Below are 19,057 nucleotides of genomic sequence, written 5' to 3' on the forward strand. Positions count from 1 at the left end.
GAGAAGAATAACGTCGTATGATTTCAGTCATATGTGGAATTTAAGAAACAAATGAACAAACAAACAAGAGACCAAAAAACCAGTCTCTTAAACACAGACAATGGGGATTGCCAGAGGAGAAGTGGATGGCAGGATGGGTGACATACATAAAGGAGATTAAGACTGTGACATTTTAAGATATGGCATTTTTACTTATATTGATGAGCAGTGAGAAAGGTATAGAATTGTTGAATTATATTGTACACCTGAAACTAATATAACCCTGCATGTTAACTATACTTGAATCAATCAAATAATATAGCAACACATAGCCTAATTGGAATTGCATGCACTCAAAATTTGTGGCACCGCAGATAGTTTATAGTCTACCTTCAGGCACAATGTAATTTTGTTGGGGAGGGGAGGAATGCAGGGGTTTCAAAGAAAATATTTGAAAGACAGAGGACTGTATTTAAATAGAAATTCCTATACAGAGCCTTTAGAGTGATACAGCTTAAAAACATTTTCAAAACATTTAGTCTGGGGAATTTTAAACTTTTTAGTAGAGCAACTCATAGTACAATAAATAAAACAGATAAAATCAGATTTACTCTGGTTGGGGTCCCTTTATTCTCTTAGACTCTCCTACTCATTCCACCATGTACTATCTTTTATACTCCTGAAGACGTTGCCCTGAGGTAGACTGTTCAAACTATGGTCTAATTCAAACCCTATAAATTGCTCCAGAACTATAAAATTACTTGTCGAATAGCTCACGTACACTTGCCCTCAGAACCTGAACTATAATTCAAGCTAGGTTCTCCTTGTTCTTGGTCCAGAAACAGTGCACTACCATGATACTGACTTGCCCCAATTGATAGGGCAGGGAGGTATGTCTACTGAGAATTTTTAACTGAAGTATGTTTCCCAATGCACACACCGGGGCAATGATTTCCTAGTTTTGTTCTGGTTCATGAATTAAGACTACTTCCCTTAACCCAAATTACTTTAGTTTTAATGACATGTTACTTAATAATTCAAAAAGTTTTCCTTTTTTTTATATACTATAGCTTTATTAAGATATAATTCAATACCATAAAATTCACACTTTTAATTTTAAAACTCAGTAGTATTTAGTATATTTCACAGAGTTGTACAAGCATCAGTGCTACCTAATTCTAGAACGTATCGCCACCTCAATAAAAAGCCCCATAAAAATTAGTGTAGCAGTCACTCCTTATTCTTACCTACTTCTAGGCTCTGGAAACTGCTTATCTATTTTCTGTCTCTATGCATTTGCCTATTCTAGACATTTCATAAAATTGAATCATACATCATATGGCATTTTTGACTGGCTATGTTCATCTAACATAATGTTTTCAAGGTTTATGCATGTTCAAGCATATGGCAGCGCTCTATTCCTTTTTAGGACCAAATAATATTCCTTCTAATGTATAAACCACATTATATTTATACATTCAGCAGCTGATGGACATTTGAGCTGTTTCTACTTTTGGCCATTATGAGTAATGGTGCTATAAATAGTTGTGTATTAGATTTGGAGTGGATGTGTTTTCAGTTCTCTTGGGTATTAACTAGGAGCGAAGTTGCTTGGTCACATAGTAACATTATGTATAACATTTCAGAGGGCAGTCCAAGACGGTGGTATAGGAAGACCTGAACTCACTTCCTCCCACAAACACACCTAATTTGAACCTACATATTGAGCAATACCCCCTGAAGACAACTGAGGGCTATTTTAATAGCTTCTGCACAACAAATGATAGAGGGTCCACACAGCGAAGGTTGGAACAGAGGGCGACATGGTAATAGGAACCCCAACCCTAGTGCAACAACTTGCTATAGGGAGGGATATCACTGAGGAAGCTGCATGTACTTACGCACCACGGGGGATGGGGAAAAAATGGAGTTTAAAGTCAACTAGACCATAAGTGAAGGAAATCTATTTACTAACCCTAGAGCATCTGCCAGAGACCAGTAAATTGTTGGAACTCTTTGGGGTCAGAGGCACTGATGAGCACCATTTTTTACATCCCCCTCAGCTGTCCCTCCAAAGAAGCCTTGTATGGCACACCCTGGGGCCCCCTCATTCATGTCTCTACCAGCACTAGCTGTCTCACTGGGGCAGCCACAGAACACACACTTCAGGAAACCCCTGGCTCGTGCCCACTCTAGGCCCAGCCATCCTCCAAAGGCAGCCCTGGTATGGTCATCCCAAGACCTCCAGGGCCAATGACCACTACAGCTTCAGCCATCCAATTAAGGAAGCCCTGGCACAGTGTGCCTGATCCAGCTACCCACAAAGGCAACCCCAGCGCAGCATGCCTAGAGACCCCACCAGCTTGTACCCACTTCAGCTTCAGCTGTCCTACAAAGCTGACCCCAACGAAGTATGTTTCACGTTAACCCAGCCCCTGTCCATTCCAGTTCCAGTTATCTTGTGAGGGTGGCTCCAACAAAGGGAGACCCAGGAATCCCAGACTGTGCCCACTTCAGCTCCAGCTGTCTTGCTAGGGTGGCACTGGGGTGGCTCAGCTGGAACCCCTGGACAGCACCTGCACCAGTTCCAGCTGACCCACCAGGCTGGCCCCAATGCAATGCATCCTGGGATCTCCCCAGCCTACACACACTCTAGCTCTAGGAACACACTTTGCAGAGAAGATGCTCCTAAGAAGGCTTCTCCTTCAAGACTGGGAGAGGTAGCTTCTCCACTTAATTCACGGAAACAAACACAGAAGGTGAAGCAAAATGAGCAGAGGATTATGTTCTCCATGAAACGAGACAAAAATCCCAGAGGTATGGGAAAACTAATGAAATGAAGAGTTCAAAGTAATGGTCATAAAGATGCTCACTGAATTTGGGAAAAGAATTAGAGGAACACAGTGAGAACTCCAACAGAGTTAGAAAATATAAAAATGAATGAACCAGAATACAGTAACTTAAATTAAAAATACACTAGAGGGAATCAACAGCGTATTAGATGACACAGAAAAATGGATCAACGATCTGGAAGACAAAATAGTGGAAATCACTCAATCAGAACCACAAAAGGAACAAAAAGTGTTAAAATAGGATAGTTTAAGAAACCTCTGAGACAACATCTAGCATACTAACTTTCACATTATAAGAGTTCTAGAAAGAGAAGGGAAAGAGAAAGGGGCAGAAAATTTATTTTAAGAAATAATAGCTGAAGTATCCCTAACCTTGGGAAGGAAATAGTTATACAGGTTCAAAAAGCACATAGAATCTCAAATAAGATGAACCCAAAGAGATCCATACTGAGATACAATAAAAATGGCACAAGTTAAAGGAGAATCTTAAAGGCAGCAAGAGAAAAACAGAGTTATATGCAAGGAAAGCCCTATAAGATTATCAGCTGATTTTTCAGCAAAACTTTGTAGATTAGAAGAGAGTGGCAGGATATATTAAAAGTGCTAAAAGGGAAAAACTTATATCCAAGATTATTTTACACAGCAAGATCATCATTCAGAACTAAAGGACAAATAGAGTTTCTCAGGCAAAAACTAAAGGAGCTCATTACCACTGAACAGGCATGACAAGAAATGTTAACGGGTCGTCTTGAAGCAAAAAAGAAAAGGCCAAAACTAGAAATAAGAAAATATACAAAAGAAAAAAAAAATCTCACTACTAAAGGTAAATATACAGCAAATGCAGTGATTAGCCACTTAAAAAGTTGGTATGAAGGTTAAAAGACAAAAAATAGTAAAATCAACTATACCTACATTAAGTAATTTAGGGATACACAAAATAAAAAGATGCAAAATATGACATCAATAACAAAGGTGTGTGTGTGTGTGTGTATAGACAGTAAAAATGTAGTGCTTCTCGAATGTATTTGAAGTTAAGCGACTATAAGCTTAAAACAGACTGCTATATGTATAGGTCAAGATACATGAACATCATGGTAACCACAAACCCCAAATCTACAACAGACAGACAAACAAAGAGAAAGGAACTCAAATATAACACTAAAGAAAATTCTCAAACCACACAGGAAGAGATCAAGAGAAGAAAGGAACAGAGAACTCCAAGAACAATCAGAAAACAAGTAACAAAATGGCAATAAGTACATACCTATTAATAGTTATTTTAAATGTAAAAGGGAAAAAATGCTCTAATCAAAAATTTGGCTGAATGGATAAAAAAACAAACAAGACCCAACTATATACCATGTGCTGTTTACAAGAGACTCCTTTCAGATCTAAAGAACAACAGAATGACAATGAAGAGATGGATAAATATATTCCATGCAAACAAATAAAAAGAAAGCTACAGTGGCAATACTCGTATCGGACAAAATAGACTTTGAAACAAAGATTGTGACCAAAGACAAAGGAGGACATTACAAATGATAAAGGGGCCAATTCAAGAAAAAGATAACACATTTGTAAATATTTATGTACCCAATATATAAGTATCTAAATATATTAAGAAAATATTAACAGACATTAAGGGAAAAATTTACAGTAAGACAATGATACTAGTGGATTTTAATACCTCACTTAACATCAATGGATAGATTATCCAGACAGAAAATCAATAAGAAAACACTGGCCTTTACACATTAGACCAGATGGACTTGATATATATATATAAACATTTCATTCCAAAACTGCAGAATACACACTTCTTTCAAGTACACATGGAACTTTCTCCAGGACAGATCACATGTTAGGCTACAAAACAAGTCTCAATAAATTCAAGAAGACTGAGATCTTGTCAAGTATCTTTTCCAATGACAATGGTATGAAAGTAGACATCAATTACAAGAAGAAAACCAGGAAAAAAATGCAAATGCATGGAGAGGAAACCACATGCTACTAAACAACCAATGGGTGATGAATAAATCCAAGTGTAAATCACAACAGACCTTGAGACAAATAAAAATGAAAACACAACTTTCCAAAATCTGTGGGATGCAGCACTCTGAAAACTGTAAGACTTTGATGAAAGAAATTAAAGGACAACACAAATGGAAAAATATACCATGCTCATGAACTGGAAGAATATCTTAGAAATGTAGATACTGCCTAAAGCAACCTATATATTCAATGCAATTCTTATCAAAATACCAGTGACATATTTACCAAACCTAGAACAAATAATTATAAAATTTGTATGGAACCACAAAAGCTCCCAAAAAAGCCAAAGCAATCTTGAGAAAGAAGAACAAAGGAGGAGGCATCATGCCTCTTGATTTCAAACTATACTACAAAGCTAAAGTAATCAAAACAGTATGGTACTGATATGAAAACAAACACATAGATCAAAGAAATAGAGAGCCCAGAAATAAACACATTAGACAGCTACATGCAAAAGAATGAAACTGGACCACTATCTTACACCATATACAAAAAAATAAATTTGAAAAAGTATTAAAGACTTCAATATAAGACCAAAACCATAAAACTCCTTAAAGAAACCATAGGTAGTAAGCTCTTTGACATTAGCTTTAGCAATATTTTTTGGATTCTTTCCTCAGGCAAGGGGAACAAAAGCTTATATAAGCAAATGGTATTACATCTAACTAAAAAGCTACTGCGCAGGAAAGGAAACCATCAACAAAACAAAAAGGCAACATACTAAATGGGAAAAGACTTACAAATCATACTTCTAATAAGAGGTTAATGTCCAAAATACATAAAGAAGTTACACAACTTACTAAAACACAAATAACCCAATTAAAACATGACCGAGGACTTGAATACACATTTTGCAAAAGACATGCAAATGGCCAGCACGTATGTGAGAACTTGCTCAACATCACTAATTATCAAGGAAATGCAAATCAAAGCTACAATGTGATATTAGCTGATACTCATCCGATGGTCTATTATCAAAAAGACAAAAAATAATGTGTTGGTGACAATGTAGAGAAAAGGGAATTCTCATCCGCTGTTGGTGGGAATGCAACCTGGTGTCGGCACTATGGAAAAAAATAGGGAGATTCTTGAAAAAATTAAAAATACAACTACAGTATGACTCAGCAATTCCAACTGTGGTTTTTCTATCCAACGAAAACAAAAATATTAAAGAGATATATGCACCCCTATGTTCATTACAGCATTATTTATAATAGCCAAAATATGGAAACAACCTATGTCCCTCAATAGACAAATGGATAAAGAAGATGTGGTATACATATATACAAGGGAATATTACACAGCCATAAAAATGCAGTCTTGCTATATGCAACAACATGAATGGACCTAGAGAGTATTATCCTAAGTGAAGTAAGTCAGACAAAAATAATACCATATGATTTCAGTTACAGGTGGAATCTAAAAACAAAAATAAGCAATACAGAAACAGACTCATAGGTACAAGATACAAACTTAGTGACCAGAGTGGGGAGGTGCTGGGGAGGTGGGCAAAGTAGGTGAAGAGAACAAAGAGATACAAACAGAGTTATAAAATACATAAGTCATGGGGATGTTAATGAATATAGGGAATATGGTCAGTAATATTGTCATAACTTTGTATGGTGACAGATGATAACTAGAGTTATTGTGGAGATCATCTCATAGTGTATAAAAATACCGAATTATTTTGTTGTACACCTGAAACTAATAAGATATTGTATGCCAATAATACTTCAATAACAATATTTTTTTCTGAGGAATTGCCAAAGTATTTTACTAAGGGTCTGCACCATTTTACAATTCAACCAGCAACGTATAGGTGTTTAAGGATTCCTGTTTCTCAATATCCTTTCTAATTCTTGTTTTTTGATAAAATCAAATTCAATTTTTCTTCTTTCATTGCTTCTGCTTTTTGTGTCATATCTACTAAACTATTGCTTGATACAAGATCATAAAGATTTACTTCCATTTTCTTCAGACTGTTTTACAGTTTTAGCCATTTAATTCTGTAATCCATTATAAATTATTTTTTCATATGGTGTGAGGTAGGGGTCCAATGTCATTCTTTTGCATGAAGCTATTCAGATGTTGAATAGACAGTTGTTTTCCCCACTGAACTGGGTTGGCACACCTGTCAAAATCAATTAACTGTAATGTAAGAGTTAGTTCTGGATTCTCATTATTATTGCATACATACACCCCCCCCCCCAGGATTTATATGAAATATATATAGCATAAGGATGAAAATTATATCTGTTTTATATATAATAATTTCCATCCTCATGCCAGAAACACATGATCCTGTTTTGGCTATTCTGGGTTCTTTGCATTTCCACATGAATTTTAGGATCAGCTTTTCAAAATGTAGAAGATGTAGCTGGAATTTTGACAGATTACAATGACTATGTAGATCAATTTGGAAAGTATTTTTGGCTTTACATTAACTCAATCATGACCATATGATCTTTTAAATTAACTTTGACATTTAACTTTTTTCAACAATGTTCTGTAATATTCAGGGTACAAGTCTTGCACTTCTTTTAAGTTTATTCCTAAGTATTTATTATTTTTTTTGCTAATGTAAATTTACTTGCTTTCTTAATTTTGAGAGTTCATTGCTACTATATAAAAATACAATAGACTTTTTATGTTGACCTTGTATTCTGGAATTTTGTCAAACACCTATTAGTTTTAACAATATTTTACTAGTTCTAATAGATTTTTTGTGTATTCATAGGATTTTCTATATCAAGACCATGGCATCAGCAAATAGAGACAGTTTTACTTCTTCCCACCTATCTGGATATATGTTTCCTTTCCTTGTGTAACTTCCCTGGCTAGGACCTCCAAAACAATTGTTGGATAGAAGTGGTGAGAATAGACTGCCTTCTCTAACTCCTGATCTTAGAGAAGAAAGCATTCAGTGTTTGACCATTAAGTGTGCTATTAGCTGTGGGATTTTTGCAGACATACTTTATTAGGTTTAGAAAGTTGCTTTATGTTCCTAGTTTGTTGATTGGTTTTACAAAGGGTATTGACTTTTGTCAAATGTTTTTTCTGCATCTACGGAGATGATCATGTGACATTGTCCTCTAGTCTATTAATATGGTGTATTTCATATGTTAAATCAACCTTGCATCTTAGGGAAACATTCTAATTTGTGATGGAGTGTAATTCTTTCTATATATTTCTGGATTCTGCTTACGAGTATTTTGTATGAAGATATGTCTACACTCATTAAGGATATTGAGATTTGTGTGGTTTGGGGATCATAATGCTACTAGACTCCTATAATGAGCTGGGAAACATTACCTTCCCTTTTATATTTAGAAGGCTTTGTGAACCACTGGTATTATTAGTAGTATTCTTTTTTTTTTTTTTTTTTTTTTAAAGATTTACTAAATCACCAGTGAAACCATCTAGTCCTGAGCTTTTCTTTGTGGAAAATTATTTGATTACTAATTTAAAATGTTTACTTGTTATAGGTATATTCAATATTTCTTCAGTTTTAGTAGTTTGTGTCTTCTAGGGATTTTTTTCATTTTATTTAAGTTACCTAATTTGTTTACATATATTTATTCATATTATTTTCTCATTATTCTTTTCATCTCTGTAATATCATTAGTGATATCCCCTCCGTCTTTGATTCCTGATTGTGGTAACTTGAAATGCGAGCTTTCTCTCCTCTTGGTTAATCTAGGTAAATGTTTGTCAATTTTGCGGATTTTTCAAAAAATAAAGTTTTGTTGATTTTCTCCCATGTTTTTCTATTATCCACTTCATTTATTTCTACTATAATCTTCCTTCCTTTCTTCTACTTAACTTGGTTTCACTTGCACATATATGTATTTTTTTTAAATATGGGACGCTTTACAAATTTGCATAGCATCCTTGTGCGGGGGTCAGGCTAATCTCTGTCTCATTCTAATTTAGCGTATGTGCTGCCAAAGAAGCACTATTTTTCTTGTTTCTTAAGTGGAAGATTAGGCTGTTGATTTTAAATCTTTCTTCTTTTTAAATTAAATAAAAACCTATTTCTATAAATTTCCCTCTAAGCAACTGCTTTTGTGACATTCTACAAGTTTTAGTATTTTATATTTTCATTTTTATTTATCCCAATTTACTGTCTAACCTATCAGTGCTTTGTTTTCCTTGACCTCTGACTACTTATGACTATGTTGTTTAATTTTCACTTATTTGTGGATTTCCCAAATTTCCTTCTGTTACTGATTTCTAATTTTACTACCTTATGGCTGGAGAATAAACTTAAGATTGTTGATCCTTTTAAATTTATCAAGGCTTGTTTTATGGGCCTACATATAATTTATCCTGGAGAATGTACCACACGTACCTGGGAGAAGAATGTGCATTCTATTGTTCGTTGAAATGTTCTATAGATGCTTATTAAATCTAGCCGATTTATAGCATATTTAAATTTTCTATTTCCTTATTGTTCTATCCATTAATAGGGTGGTATTGAAGACTGAAGTCTCTATTATTATTGAATTATCTATTTCTTCCTTTCAGTACATCATCCTACTACTTTCTAGGCTTCCTGATTTATTTTTCTTTAATTTATTTTACAGGGGTGGGGGGAGGGGTAGAGGGAATGAGAGAATCTCAAGCAGATTGCCCTCTAAGTGTGGAGCCCAATGAGGAGCTCGATCTCACATCCCTGAGATTATGACCTGAGCCAAAATCAAATGTCAGATGCTTAACTAACTGAGCTACCCAGGTACCCTTAGGCTTCATGATTTCTGAGAAGGGATATTAATCATTTTAAGGAGGCTTGTAGATGATGAGTTGTTTTTCTTTGCTGCTTTCAAGATTTATTCTTTGTCTTTTGATAATTTGAGCATATGTGTAGGTGTGTGTTTCTTTCAGTTTATCCTCCTTGGAATTCACTGAAGTGCTTTAATGTACTAATTGATGTTTTTTTAAATCAAATTTGAAAATATTTAGGTCATTAGTTATTCAATTTTTTTTCTTTTTCTCCTTTACTTGACTCATTTATCTGTATATTTGTGCATGTGATGGGGTTTCCACAGATTGAGGCTCTGTTCATTTTTCCTCATTCTTTTTTAAACTGTTCAGACTGGATTATTTAAATTGACCTATATTCAAGTTTTGTTTGTTCTCTCTTCTGCCAGATCAGTTATGTTGCTGATCCCCTCTAGTGAATCTCTTTTTCTTTCTTTCTCTTTCTTCCTTCCTTCCTTCCTTCCTTCCCTTTCCTTGCCTTTCCTTTTAGAGAGCGAGTGGGGAGGGGCAAAGAGAGAGAATCTTAAGCGAACTCTACACCTGGCACGGAGCCCAACAAGGCTCTCTAACAAGCCTGAGTTCATGACCTGAGCCAAAACCAAGAGTCAGACACTTAACCAACTGAGCCACACAGGCACCCCCCACCCCCAAGTAAATTTTTAATTTCACTTTTTGTACTTTTCAACTGGAGACTTTTTGTTTCTTTCTTTGACAATGTCTCTTTATTGACAATTCAGTGAAACATTTTTCTCATACTTCTCACTAATTCCTTAGACATAATTTTTATTAAACACTTTTAATTTAGTTCATTAAGAGCTTTTAAAGCTTATTTACAGTCTTTGTCTACTAAGTCCAACATTGGTGCCTCCTCTGAGGTAGTTTCTATTGACTGGCTCTCTTCCAGGGTATGGTTTATACTTTCTTCTTTTTTTTTTAACTCATCATTTTAAATATATACTCTGGCAACTCTGCAAAGCATGTCTTCCCTGACCCCATATTACTTTCCTATTGCTACTGAAACAAATTACCACAAATTTAGTGGTTTAAAACTATGCAAACTTATTATTTTCCAGCTTTGCAGGTCATAAGTCCAAAATGGGTCTCACTAGGCTAAAACCAAGGTGTTGGCAGGACTACATTCTTTCTGGAGGCTCTGTGATAGAATCTGTTTTCTTTCATTTTCTTTTTTCCCAACTTCTAGATGCTGCCTGCATAGTAGCTCTTTGAATCTTCTCCACATTTTATCCTTCTGACACTAACTCTTCTTCTTTCCTCTACCACATTCAAGGAACGTTTGAATTGGGACCACTTGGATAATCCAAGATAATCTCTTCAAAACCAACTGTTGGCTAATTTAACTCCTTGCCAGGTAACATAACAGATTTCACAACTCCTGATGATGAGAACATCTACATCTTTGGGGAGGGGACATCGTTCCGCCTACCACACCTTCATAACATCTGCTATTGTTATTAGTGATGAATTAATGAATTTCCTGGACTAGTTATGTAAAGTCTCAATTTTGTGTGTGTGCTTGTAGCCATTCACATCTCTGCTTGATTAACTTAGTTGTCAGCTAGTGACTGGATGGAGATTTCCTTAAATAACTTGAATCAGTAAGTCTCCCAGTCTTTGCTGAGTATGTGTGTGTGTCTTGGGACCTGCCTTCAGTGTTTTGGCATTTTATAACTCTGAATTAGCTTTTCCTTCTTGTTCTGTGCTGAGTCTCATTATGAGCCAGAGATTAAACAGAGTTTAGGGCCTTCTCAGTTTATTTCTGACATTAGTACAGCGCCGAACATGTGTGTTATCATCTGGGGCTTTGTTGGAGCATTTTAAATATGCTGGGGCATTTAAAATAGACATCTCATTTCTCAGTTCTTCCTTTTAAGTTTTTTCATCAGTCACTTGTATTCCTGCCTCAGGATTAAATGACTGCAGCTGATTTTTTTTTTTTTTTTTTTTTTTAAAGATTTTATTTATTTATGTGACAGAGAGACAGCCAGTGAGAGAGGGAACACAGCAGGGGGAGTGGGAGAGGAAGAAGCAGGCTCCTAGCGGAGGAGCCTGATGTGGGACTCGATCCCGGTACGCCAGGATCACGCCCTGAGCCGAAGGCAGACGCCTTAACGACTGCGCTACCCAGGCGCCCCTGCAGCTGATTGTTTTGACAAATACTCTGGGGATAAGGCTGTTTTCACAGACAAATCTGCATTAGATTATGTAAAAGAAAGCCCTGAGAATTGGTTTTTTGAAGGAGCTACTGGACAAGAAAAATAATGAAAATACTCTGGGAATGGGGTTGTTAAGAGAACCCAAACTGCTTTTGCTCCAACCCGTGCCTGACAGACTATTGCGTTTCACAAACACCATGGTTGTGAGGTTATTGGTTTCCACAGCTACTATGTTTCTGGGACAGGGAAATGGGAATAAGGCGATTTAAGATGTCACAAAGCTGGCTTTTCTTACTGATATTCATCTGCTTTCCTTGGATAAGTGCTGCTGGAATTGTTAAAAGCCTTCCATTTGTTTCCAAATTTCTATAGAAGTTGATTTAGAGAATTTTTGTAATTATTATTGCTTTTGTGGAGAAGTGGATTTTTAGAGGTCCTTATTCCACCATTTTGGAAGGGCTCCCTGACAGGTCTTTCTTAACCTTCAAAATTTGCCATTTCTGCAACTAACATACTTTCTCGTTCCCAGGATATCAAATCTTCTGACCAACCACTGAAGGTAGCCAGCCTTCAATCTTTTAAGAAGTTACCGCAAATATGAGTTGTTTTTCTCTACCTCACCACCACAATCTATTCTTCTAAAGTCTAGTTAAAAACTAATTTCCCTCTTAAAATCTTCATATAACCAATAGAATGAGATATACACTATGATCATTATGACATTTGGCCTGCATCCAATAATTTGAATCTTTCATGTCATGCTCTTGCCTTCGGTCACAAAATTTTGTATTTATTTTCTATTGTTGGGTAACAAATTACCCAAAAGTTATTGACTTACAGCGATGATTATCATGTATTAGTCATAAAAATCCAATCTATTAAACAGATGTTCAGAGCTACCTGATCAAGCAACAATTGCCATGTGGTCTCTGTGGTAAAGAAAATTGGAACTGCTTGGTTGGGTGATTCCAGCTTGGATTCCATTATGTTGCAGTCAGCTATTGACTGGGTCTAAAAGACTCTTTTCCAAGGTGATTCAATTACAAAGCTAGTAACTTTGTATTGGGTTTTATTTAGAGGCCTCAGTTCCACTCCAAATGGGCCAAGGATTGTTTGAGCACAAATACATGGAGACACGAATCATTTGAGAACATGATAGAGGTCCACTGCTATAATATCTATTTTACCTGAGACCCTGTATAAGATATAAAATGTTAAAAAACATGACCCTTCCCTTAAAGAAGCACAAATCTATTGATAGAGGAAGAGGTAGACATTCCAGTGACAATACTACTGCAAGTGATACGTTATAAATGAAAGATTATATACTCTGGGAATTAAGAAAAGGTAGAGATTATATCCAACATCCCTAACAGAGGATCAGGACTGATAGGGACTCTTGGCTGTGACTCAGAAATTAGAACACAATTGTCCATTGATTAGTCCCAATAAATTCCTTCTCTGATATTAAGGAAAATATACTTATTTGAATTGCTTAGGTCAGAAGCAAATTTAGATTCCTTGAACTAAGTTTTTGTAAAAAGACTCTCAACCTCATGGTAGCAAAATAACTTCAAATATCATAAATAATTTTTAGCTAAACCCTTGATACCAGAATTTAGTAACCATGATTATAATCTGCCACCCGGATTTGGAGAAAAACCAGTGTCTTCTGAATTTAATTCCTATACTGGAATAGAGATTAGCCACATAGCATTTATAACCGATCAAAATAATTTGGTAGACTGATAACTAGCAAGGAAAGTCCATCAGTAATCAAAAAACTCCCATAAAACAAAAGTCCAGGTCCAGAGGGCTTTACGGGCAAATTCTACCAAACATTTAAAAAAGACTTACTACCTATTCTTCTCAGACCATTCCAAAAAATAGGAAAGGAAAGAAAACCTCCAAATTCATTCTATGAGGCCAGCATTATCCTGATACCAAAAGGAAATAAAGACACCACAAAAAAAAGAGAACTATAGACAATACCTCTGATGAACAGAGATGCAAAAATCCTCAACGAAATACTAGCAACCCAACTCCAAAAATACGTAAAAACAATCATTCACCACAATCAAGTGGGATTTATTCCTGGGCTACAAGGGTGGTTCAATATTCATAAATCAGTCAACTTGATACATCAATCAATAAGAGAAAGGACTAAAAACCATGCGATCATTTCAATAGATGCAGAAAAAACATTTGACAAAGTACAACATTCATTCATGATAAAAACCCTCAACAAAGTAGGTTTAGAGGGAATATACCTCAACATAATAAAGGCCAAATATCAAAAACCGAAAACAAACATCATACTCAATGGGGAAAAACAGAGAGTTTGGCCCTTAAGCTCAGGAACAAGACAAGGATGTTCACTCTCATCAGTTTTATTCAACACACTACTGGAAGTCCCAGCCACAGCAAGCAGACAACAAAAACAAAGAAAAGGCAACCAAATTGTTAAGGAAAAAGTAAAACTTACACCATTTACGAATGACATGATACTATACACGGAAAACCTGAAATACTCCACAAAAAGCTACAAAAACTGATAAATAAGTTCAGTGAAGTTATAGGATACAAAATCAATGTGCAGAAATCGACTGCAAGTCTACACACTCATGATGAAGCAGCACAAAGAGAAATTAAGAAAATAATCCCATTACAACTGCACCCAAAATGAGAAGATCCTTAGAAATAAACCTGACCAAAGAGGTAGAAGACTACAAAATGCAAAGGAAAGAAATTGAAGTGACACAAAGAAATGGAGAGACATTTCATGCTCATGGATTCAAAGAACAAATATTGTTAAAATGTCTATACTACCCAAAGCAATCGACAAATTCAATGCAATCCCTATCGAAATACCAACAGCATTTTTCACAGACTTAGAACAAACAATCCTAAAATGTGTATGGAGCCACAGAAGACCCCAAATAGCCAGAGCAATTTGAAAAAGAAAAGCGAAGCTGGAAGCATCGCAATTCCAGGCTTCAAGTTATACTGCGAAGCTGTAGTCATCAAAGCAATACAACAACAGACACATAGATAAATGGATCAGAATAGAAAACCCAGAAATAAACCCACAAGTATATGGTCAATTAACCTTCAGAAAAGGACAAAAGAATATGCAATGGGGGTAAAGACAGTCTTCACAAACGCTGTTGAGAGAACTGGACAGCTACATGCAAAAGAATGAAACTGGACCACTTTCACCATACACAAAAACAAACTCAAGAGGGATCAAAGACCTATATATGAGACCTGAAACCATAAAAATTCTAGAAGAGAGCACAGGTAGTAATTTCTCTGGCATTGGCCATAGCAACTTGTTTCTAGCTCGGTCTCCTAAGGCAAGGAAAATAAAACAAAAATAAAGATGTGAGACTACGCCAAACTAAAAAGCTTCTGCATAGTGAAGGAAACAATCAACAAAACTAAAAACTAAAAAGCAACCTACTAAATGGGAGGAGATATTTGCAATACATATCCAATAAAGGGTCAGGACCCAAAGTATATAAAGAATTTATACATCTCAATAGCCAAAAAAACCCCTAAATAATCCAATTTAAAAATGGGCAGAAGACATGAATAGACATCTCTCCAAAGGACATCCAAATGGCCAACAGACACATGAAAAGATGCTCAACATGACCTATCATCAGGGAAACGGAAGTCAAAATTATAATGAGATAGCACCTCACACCTGTCAGCATGGCTAAAATCAAAAACGCGAGAAACAACAACTGTGGGTGAGGATGTGGAGAAAAAGGAGCCCTCTTGCACTGTTGGTGGGAATGCAAACTGGTGCAGCCACTGTGGAAAATAATATTGAATTTTCTCAAAAAGTTAAAAAGAGAACTATCCTACAATCCACCAATTGTATTACTGGTTATTTACCCAAAGAATACACAAACACTTACTCAAAGGGATGCATGCACACCTATGTTTGTAGTTGCATTATTTACTATAGCCAAGATAAGGAAGCAGCCCAAGTGTCCACTGATAGAGGAATGGAGAAAGATGTGGTATATATACAACGGAATATTATTCAGCCATAAAGAAAGAATGAAATCCTGCCATTTGCAAGACACAGAGGGAACTAGAGAGTATAATGCTAAGCAATGTAAGTCAGTCAGAGATAGACAAATACTGTATGATTTCATTCATATGTGGAATTTAAGAAACAAAATAAATGATCAAAGAAATAGACAAACCGAGAAACAAACTCTAACTATAGAGAATAAATATGGTTACCAAAGGGGACGTGGGTGCAGAATGGGTTAAATAGAGGAAGGGGATTAAGGAGCGCACTTGTTGTGATAAGCACCAGGTTTTGTATGGAAGTGTTGAATCACTGTATTGTACGCTCGAAACTAATGTAACACTGTATGTTAACTACACTGGAATTAAAATAAAAACTTATATAAAAAATGTTGGAAATAAACATTTTTTAATAAATTAAAAAAATAAATGAGTCTCTCCAGAAATGTAAAGTTTTTAACTACTTGCTTTGAAATTTGGCAAATATATACAACAAAGGGACTCTGGGTGGTTTATTGAGTTGAGCTTCCAACTCTTGATTTCAGCTCCGGTCATGATCTCAGTGTCCTGGAATTGAGCCCCTCACTGGGTTCCACACTTAGCACTGAGTCTGCTTGAGGATTCTCTCGCTCCCTCCTCCTCTGCCCTTTCCCCTACTATCACCCACGTGCATTCTCCCTCACTCTAACAAATACATCTTTAAAAAAAAATAAATATAAACTGGGAATGAATATGCGGTTGACAACATTATCTGCTGAACATTCTAAAACTTCAGTCAATGATTCGCTCTAACAGTGCTAAGTCTATTCACAGGCACACACTTAGTCATCAAATTTTGAGATTAAAGAAGCTATCGTTACAGTAAATGCAACCAGGCTGAGAGGAATAGAACTTAAAACAAGGTGTAGTGATTCCTATTGAACTAAACAAATCAAGCCTATTTTATCTTGTATTTGAAAATAAATAAAACTGGGGGAAAATTGAAGATAAAGTTTATTATAACAAATAAACAAAAACTTCCAAATTTATAATAGCTATCAATTTTCCCTAAAATTCAAAAATTTGCAGTCAAAAACTGAGTAACAAATACAGGATTCTGTCCACTGACCAGTGACATGGCAACTGACCTTTAGTCCTACCTCCAACTTTGACACTGCAGTTTATTTTAGAAATATTTACATGGATTCTCCTTTGTTTTTTAAGCTTTATCCAGGGAGTCATTTAGACTTCTGGAACTTTCGTTAAGTATCTCAGCCTATATTAGGTGTTCTTTGGAGCAGTGGTTCTCAAAATCTTGTGTGGTAAGAATTCTGAAGCTCCTACCTCAAGAGAGGTTGATTGGGTGAGGCCTTCAAGTTTGTGTTTTAACTCCTCGTAGGTGATTTTGAAGCAGTCATCTAAGACCACACACCTCGGGAAGGAGAGCATTGCTGTAGGGGACGTAAGCTCTTAGAGCACAGAAGGAACATCCTACACTTTGATTCAGTAGACTGGAGTTCAAGACCCAACCACAACACTAATTGGCCATGTGACCTTGAATGGTTCCCTTAACATTCCCGTGTGAATCGTGGTGAAATTTGCTGTCTTGTGCTGGAGAGTGCTGAAGACAAAACTGGCGGCATTCCTGAAGGCCTTTAAAAACTGTAAAGCCTCTGCGAAGGATATTAAGAATATTCTCGCTGCTGAGGCCTCTGCCAGAGGTGGCTAGTTTACATCCTTGATCTTATTTATCATTCAGAAGATATTTGCTGCATGTCTACTCTGCGTAAGGCTTCGTGGCGGATGTACTTCCCCTGGCCTTTACACAAGCCTATAACGGGATTTCAGGACTCACAAATGGGCAATTAAACCTCCAGCCTCTTCCTGATGATTAAATTGGCACCTCTGTATAAAAATGTTCCCTTTTCATCCTCCGGGGAGGGTGCTTTCTCCCGTTTCGAGCTGCACAAGGGAGGAGTGTGGCAGGCTTTGCTGTATACCGCACATTGTTAATTTTTAATGTGGGAAGTCGGATTCTGCTGCCTTTCTTTATGCTACGGATTGTGCTGCTAGTCTCTCACCCACTAGGCAATGCATGTCTTTAGCTGCTCCAGAAAGGTGGCTCCTCCTTGCTAGCGGTCTCAAAATGCCAAGTTGTTCAGTTACTATCTAAATAAGGAGACACGGGGTCTAACTCTGTTCATTGTAAAGGACTGGTCTGACGAAACCTCAAAGGAATGGTAAGCCACATCTGATTGGCTGACAGGTGAAGGACAAAATGTACTAACAGGAAGGGGAAAAAAAAAAAAAAAACAAAACTCCCAACGATGGTGGGAGAGGTGGCTCAGGAAAGGAGGAACTCTGAAATGCAGACGGGTTCAAGATCCACTCTGCTTAAAAATCTGTAGGCGTCACTAGTCCTTAGATTCGCCAAACCTTATCCCTGGCAAGTAAGACCTTCACCGTCAAGTTCCAATCCACCTGTCTAGTCTCTGAGCTTGGGTTGCACTGAATTTCAGGGTCTGGAATGCACTATGGTCTGTCTCACCTGCCCTTGCTTGGATTTTTCCTTCCTCCATCTGGCATCACTGCTGTCCTTCTCTCCACTCTCCCACCTCCTACGAACAACTGGAGATTAGGCTGGACTTCTCTTGCTGCTACAGACAGAATGAACTGGTCCCTCCTTAGTCCTTCATGATCACTTTGCCATGCGAAGTGGCACTTGTAGCCTCATTTTATGCATGATTATTTTTATTCAAGTTCCCAATTATTTACTGAGCACATACTATGTACCAGGGACTGTACTAGGTACTGGGGATATGGCAGTGAGCAAAACAAAGCCACTTGCCCCCAAAGCATGACTACTGGTGCAGACTGTCTTTCCCGGGAGACAGGAGGGTGGGCTCTTGTCTATTTCGTTCATCAGTCTATTCCCATAGCCTAGAATAGTGTCCAGCACACAGAAAACACTTAATGAATATTCACTGAATAAATAGACCTTTTTTTTTTTTTAAAGATTTTATTTATTTATGTGACAGAGAGACAGCCAGTGAGAGAGGGAACACAAGCAGGGGGAGTGGGAGAGGAAGAAGCAGGCTCCCAGCCGAGGAGCCCGATGTGGGACTCGATCCGGGAACTCCAGGATCGCGCCCTGAGCCGAAGGCAGATGCTTAACGACTGCGCTACCCAGGCGCCCCAATAGACCTTGTTTTA

At 36.9% G+C, this 19,057-nt stretch overlaps 1 protein-coding gene and 1 non-coding gene across 2 annotated transcripts in view; both read right to left on the bottom strand.

Annotated features, from left to right (window-relative positions):
• Positions 1-19,057, bottom strand: part of TAFA1 (TAFA chemokine like family member 1) — a 482,981-nt gene that overhangs the window by 326,145 nt on the left and 137,779 nt on the right. The window lies entirely within an intron of this gene.
• LOC121102664 lies at positions 8,738-8,839 on the bottom strand. Its single transcript, XR_005834780.1, has one exon. It is a non-coding gene; the product is annotated as a U6 spliceosomal RNA (small nuclear RNA).

The sequence above is a fragment of the Ursus maritimus genome, unplaced genomic scaffold (genome assembly GCF_017311325.1).
Source record: "Ursus maritimus isolate PB19 unplaced genomic scaffold, ASM1731132v1 scaffold_14, whole genome shotgun sequence".
Taxonomy (NCBI): domain Eukaryota; kingdom Metazoa; phylum Chordata; class Mammalia; order Carnivora; family Ursidae; genus Ursus; species Ursus maritimus.